General features: G+C 41.6%; 1 long non-coding RNA gene and 1 other non-coding gene across 2 annotated transcripts; both read right to left on the bottom strand.

Annotated features, from left to right (window-relative positions):
• Nucleotides 1-440: 440 nt before the first annotated feature.
• On the bottom strand, nucleotides 441-5,411 carry LOC117064632. Its single transcript, XR_004429568.1, has 3 exons — nucleotides 5,401-5,411; nucleotides 2,465-2,466; nucleotides 441-579 (listed from the first exon to the last, which is right to left on the bottom strand). It is a non-coding gene; the product is annotated as an uncharacterized LOC117064632 (long non-coding RNA).
• LOC117066307 lies at nucleotides 3,999-4,185 on the bottom strand. The gene has a single exon (XR_004430278.1). It is a non-coding gene; the product is annotated as a U2 spliceosomal RNA (small nuclear RNA).
• Nucleotides 5,412-5,959: the final 548 nt, after the last annotated feature.

Genomic DNA, 5,959 nt, shown 5'->3' with positions numbered 1-5,959 from the left:
ATCACAAATCCTGAGCAGCCTCATGCACCAGCATAGTCTATTAGAGGTTCAACATTAAGATAGTCCAACAAAAAATGGTCAGCAAGCATAGAAATATGGATATAAACTCTCTTCCATCCAGAGTTCTCAAGAGTTGTTTGAGGCCAGGAGTCCGAGACCAGACTGGGAAATACAAGAAGATCCCGCCTCTACAAACAATTTTTAAAAAATGACCAGGTATGGGCAGCCGCTGCCATGCCACTATCGCTCTCCAACACCTCTCGCTTGCCGAGCTCCAGCCTAAGGAGAAGGGGGTAAGTAATGAGATCTGTATACCATGGCTCTCACAAAGCAGACTGCCCGCAAATCGACCGGTGGTGAAGCACCCAGAAAGTGACTGGCTACAAAAGCCACCCGCAAGAGTGTACCCTCTCCTGGAGGGGTGAAGAAGCTTCATCCTTGCAGGCCTGGTTCTGTGGAACTCTGGTAAATTAGACATTATCAGAAGTCCACTCAACTTCCGATTCGCAAACTTCCTTTCCAGCATCTTGTGGAGAAATTGCTCAGGACTTTAAAACAGATCTGGGCTCCAGAGCGCAGCTATTGGTGCTTTGCAGGAGGCAAGTGAGGCCTATCTGGTTGGCCTTTCTGAAGACACCAACCTGTGTGCTATCCATGCCAAATGTGTAACAATGATGCCAAAAGACATCCAGGTAGCACATTGCGTAAGTGGAGAATGTGCTCAAGAATCCACTATGATGGGAAACAGTTCATTCTCAAAAAAAAAAAAAACTCTTCTTCCTGTTATTAGTAGTTCTTGTGAATTTTTAATATAAATGCGGGGACATAAAGCATTAATACAAGTCAAAATGTTTCAGTGAACAAGTTTCAGTGGTTCAACTTTGTAACAATTATAAATAAACCTGTTAATTTTTTTTCTGGAAAAAAATTACCAGGTGTGGTGGTACATGCCTGTAGGACTGCTTGAGCCCAGAAGTTTGAAATCACAGTGAGCAATGATCACACCACTGCACCCAACCTGGCAACACAGCAATAATCTATCTCAAGAGAAATAAAGAGTTCACAAGAGCAACTAAGACTGCTTACAAGTTGACTCTAAAAACATGATTGTCCAGTGGAATTAAAAGCCCAGAATCAGTTTCCCTTGCCATTCAGTGTGAATGTCCAAAGACATACCAATTCAAAATTTACCCCCTCAATCTCTTATCTTGTTCAGTTTTCAGAGAGAGATTCTCCATCTTGGATACTGTGATTCTTTCAGCAGCCATAGCTTAAGCTGTTCCATACCAGAATTAGTGTGGTTCTTAAGATGTAGTATTACTTCATGCTAAATCTTTCATGAGCCACCCTTGGAAAAAGTTCAGAGTTAATTAGTAGTACTGTAAGAGTATAATAGCACTGGTCCCACATTTACCAAATTTAGAAAACTACTCCATCCCCAGTCCTCAGGGCAGTTATCCCAGAACAAAATTATATTCCCCCAACTCAGTACTTAGTCTAAACCAAAGACAGTTGGCAAAGACCGCAGCAGAGATTCAGCAGCATTGAGAGGAAGAAGATACCTTCTTGGTTTGAGCTGCATCAGTATGCCAGAGTTTATGCCACTTGTCCATAGGCCATGATCTGGGAGCTTAACAATAACTGGGAAAAAGCTCTTGGCAAGAGTTTATTTTTGGAACCATGAATTTTCCAGATGGGGAGAGAAATACTCTTAGAAAAGAGCATTTAAGATACTGCTGCTTTGAGCAAAGTCCAGAGAACTGACCTAAGGGCATTTCCAGTCTTATTTGAGGTGCCTTTCTTTCCCATCCAGTATATTCAAAACTTCCTAAGTTGTTCTTTGTCCTTTGAATCCTGTGTTTCTAGTGTTCAAAGATATTTTTAAAAGAAGCAAAATCATGAGTCTCATATAGACAGAAAATGAGCACATGTTCAAGGTATTATTTAACTCACGAATTACGTGGAGAAACCAGGCAACTGGTTCAAAGGAGAAGTCATAGAAGTACAAATTTTTACAGACTAAGAAATGTTGATATGAATGCTCATTTGGATGCAAAACAGGCTTCTGCATGGGCATGGGGTGGTGAGAGGATGAGGGAGTATTGTTCCTCCACCAGAAAAAATTTCACTTCAAAAACATTTCAAAATACAAAGAAAGTAATTATTTTGATTGGTATCAGTTATTTTCCTACTTAGAAAATAGCTCCCACAGAATAGAAATTTGATAACCATGAAGGGTGTATTGTGCTAGTCTAGATGTGACATAGTTTCATAGTTTTCCATTGGAGCATATGTCTTCCTTCACTAGCACCCCAATATTGAAATGAACGTAGGCACCGCCAAGTTACAAGTATTCATATTCTTTTCTGATCTGGATTTTTCTGTCTTTGCTCATAGAGGCTGTTTCTACCACCTCTTACTGCCAGGTCCATAGTCCTAAGAACTCTGCATTCTAATCTGGGACATCTTGAGATCACATAAGGAGGAGTGATCCTTGAATCTGTGTACAAATCCTGTGAATTTAAGCTTAGTTCCTTCAGAGCTCACTCTTTGGTCCTGGATGCAGAATGAAATTAGAGCAGCTCATCTAGTGCTCCTTCCCAGGGTCTGGCACTCTTAACTGAAACTTAGGCAACACACACACACACATACCCCCTTCAGCTGCATAGCATTTTAAAAGCAGCAAAAGTGTGCTGCTTTAAAAGTATGTCCAAAGACTTTCCCCCACTCCCTTAAAAATGGACTACTGCCTAAGTTTTTTCGGTATTAAGCCCTTTGAGGCCCACTAGAATCTGTCTAGAAGCCCAGGAGGCCAGGGCATGTATGCCTGTGTAATCCAAGGACAAGCAGCAGCCAGCTCAGCAAAGCCCCTACTGAGGGACAATAGCTTTGAGGACAAGAAGGCCAGTATCCGCTTGCTCGCCCGCCCCTCGTGGCTATCTTCTGAGGGCAACTGTGGACCTCATGCATTTGTCAGATCTGCCTTCGTAAAGATAGCTATTGACCTGTGGATGAGGCTTTCATAAACAGCAGTAATCAGCAAGTTCAAAAGATCACATAGCCCAAGGGATAGAGCCTCTGACCTAGGCTGCAACAGTGCAAAGCTAACTGCACAGCTGTTCAGACTGACTGCATCAAACCGCCAAAGTCACCAAAACAATAAAAAGAGCTGTCCATTAAGCATGTCACACCATCAGCTGTGATATATCCCAAGTAGAAAGCAGTTAAAAATGAAAGAGAAAAATGTGAGTCTTAGAATCAATTAAGTATAACAGTAATAGTAACAATAGCCAAAATAGTGGATGTAGTTACTATGTGCCAGGCACTGTTTAAACCTTTACTTGTATTGCCTCATTTAATTCTCACAACAGCTTTATGAAAGCAGGCATTATTAATAGAATCCTCATCTGACAGAAAAAAAATGGGAGATTAGAAATTAGTCCAGGGCCACCTGGGTATTAGATAGTGGAGCCAGGCAGTCTGAGGATGAATGTCTACACTTACATTCTTGTAGCTCATTTGCAAAGTATAGAAATAGAGAGAGAAGCAGGAGGAAAAGCCATTTGTCATCTTATCACTGAAAGACAACATCAAAACTTTGTTCCTCCCAGTTAAAAAAAAAAAAATTCTTTATTATTTTAACTTTTTATGTATTTATTTATTTATTTATTTTTTGAGATGGAGTTTCCCTCTTGTTGCCCAAGCTGGAGTGCAATGGTGCGATCTCAGCTCACTGCAACCTCTGCCTCCTGGGTTCAAGTAATCCTCCTGGCTCTGCCTCCTGAGTAACTGGGACTACAAACACACTGTACCACACTCAGCTAATATTTTATATAATTTTTGTAGAGACAGGGTTTCACTATGTTGCCCAGGCTGGTCTCAAACTCCTGAACTCAAGCGATCCTCCCACATTGGCTTTCCAAAGTGTTGGGATTACAGGCATCAACCACCACACCCAGCCTTGATCTACTTTTTGTTGCAACCATTCTATACCCCAAAAGGGATGCACTATTCCTGGAGGTACTACAATACTAGGTCAACAGGTGGAGTGGGGCAAGTTCCTAGTCCATCTCCTAACTCCAAAAATCCATTCAATATATTATCCTCCCATAGAGGATGTATCAGATATTAAACTGATATAAATAGATACTACACTTGCTCTTACCCAGAAGGCCGAGAAGTGGTAAAAATAAATTTTCCATGAGACTTTTAATAATCAATGTTTTTGAAGTGATTGTTTTTATAGGAACCAAATGGAACTATTAATAATTATCACCCCATCCAACACTCCAGAACAGCCCTACAATGGGTCCTTTGAACTCCAAGATTGTTGGGAATCCCAGCCAGTTCTTTCCTTGTTTGTCTCTTTATGGGGCTAATCCAAGCCTTCCCATGGTTTGCAACATTTCCACATGCTGCTAAAGAAGGCCATGCGGTAGTAGTGTGTTTCTTGTGTGCCTGTCTTAGACTCTGAGCACTGTAACATGATCCCACTGAATTCTTGCAGTAAATGATCCCAGACCCCTTGAGACACCATATGGCAAGCAACCAGATATCACAAAAGTATGACTTGTATTTCTGGGCAAGCAGCAGTCTCAGAGGACTAAGCTTTTCCTAGGCCTTGAAACCCTTGCAGCTGCCAGTAGCTGGATGAAATGCACTCTCCAGGTGGAAGAATGGTCATCAGCCCACCCCAGAGAGAGCCTGACACTTGAGAATACAAGTGGGGCTTAAGGCAGGTGCAAAACAAAGTTGAAGGCCTTGTCTGTACTTACGACACCAGTTCTTCACACACTCAGCAAACCCAAACAAATGGAATGCAGATAACTACATACTGCATGAACAAATTAAAAGAAATACCCTGTGTGTGTTTTTTTTCCCTTTAAATCCATACAGAAAGAAATAGGTGTGCAGAGCATAGTGGCTCATGCCTATAATCCCAGCACTTTGGGAGGCCAAGGTGGGCAGCTCACATGAGGTCAGGAGTTCAAGGCCAGACTGAAAAATTAACTGGGTGTGGTGGTGCACAGCTGTTGTCCCAGCTAATCAAGAGGCTGAGACAGTAGGATCGCTTGAACCTGGGAGGCTGAGGTTGCGGTGAGCCAAGATCACGCCACTGCACTCCAGCCTGGGCAATAGACTGAGAGTCCATCTCAAAAAAACAAAAAATAAAAAAAGAAAGGAAGAAGAAAGAAATAGGTGTGGTGCCTCACACTGTCAGGGCCTCCAAAGACCTCAAATATAATTGGGAATATATAATATAGAAATAAACTTGTAGCTGATACAGATTTTCTCAAACTGGTGGGGCAGGCTTGGCTGCAGTCTCAGTGACTTGGGAGTTTCGTGAGGAATTTTAAGGGTTAATTTTTCATTTTAAAGGTAGTACAAAAATAACTTCACCTGTTTTAAAGATTATTTGCAGTGACAATTCATCTTGGAAAAACTTTGCTTGTAGAATAAGGCTTTTGTTCCGTAAAGTCGGATTTTTCCCACTCAAGTAAGTAGACATAGTTTTGAGACTTCATGAATTTTTTCCCTTTACAAGGTTCATGTAGCTCCCAGATTGAAGAAACACTGGTCTGGGGCATTTTTAAAAATTGAAAACTGTAAGACATAATTATAATCTGGTATTAGTCCCCCTTTATTTCAGTTTCTCAACTACAAAACTTTCTCCCATGCTCTCCCTTAAATGAGATGTAGTCAGGTGAGATTAATGTGTACTACAGCTCCATAAGAAGAAAGAGGTGGGCTAAATGGAGAGCATTAACTATTTTAAGCATAAATATAGTTACTGAGGAGAAGTGCAAATCAACACAGATCAGAAAAAAAGTGGTTCTTACCCAGCAGCCTTGTGACAGTGAGACTATGAAACACAGGCTCAGAGCCAGGTAATTGGCTCCTCCTCAGCGGCAGAACTTCCCCAACTGTGACCAGCAGAGGAAGGCTAGGCAGAAGCCAC

The sequence above is a fragment of the Trachypithecus francoisi genome, unplaced genomic scaffold (assembly GCF_009764315.1).
Source record: "Trachypithecus francoisi isolate TF-2019V2 unplaced genomic scaffold, Tfra_2.0 Lachesis_group2, whole genome shotgun sequence".
Lineage (NCBI taxonomy): Eukaryota > Metazoa > Chordata > Mammalia > Primates > Cercopithecidae > Trachypithecus > Trachypithecus francoisi.
This window is presented reverse-complemented; position numbering and strand designations above follow the sequence as displayed.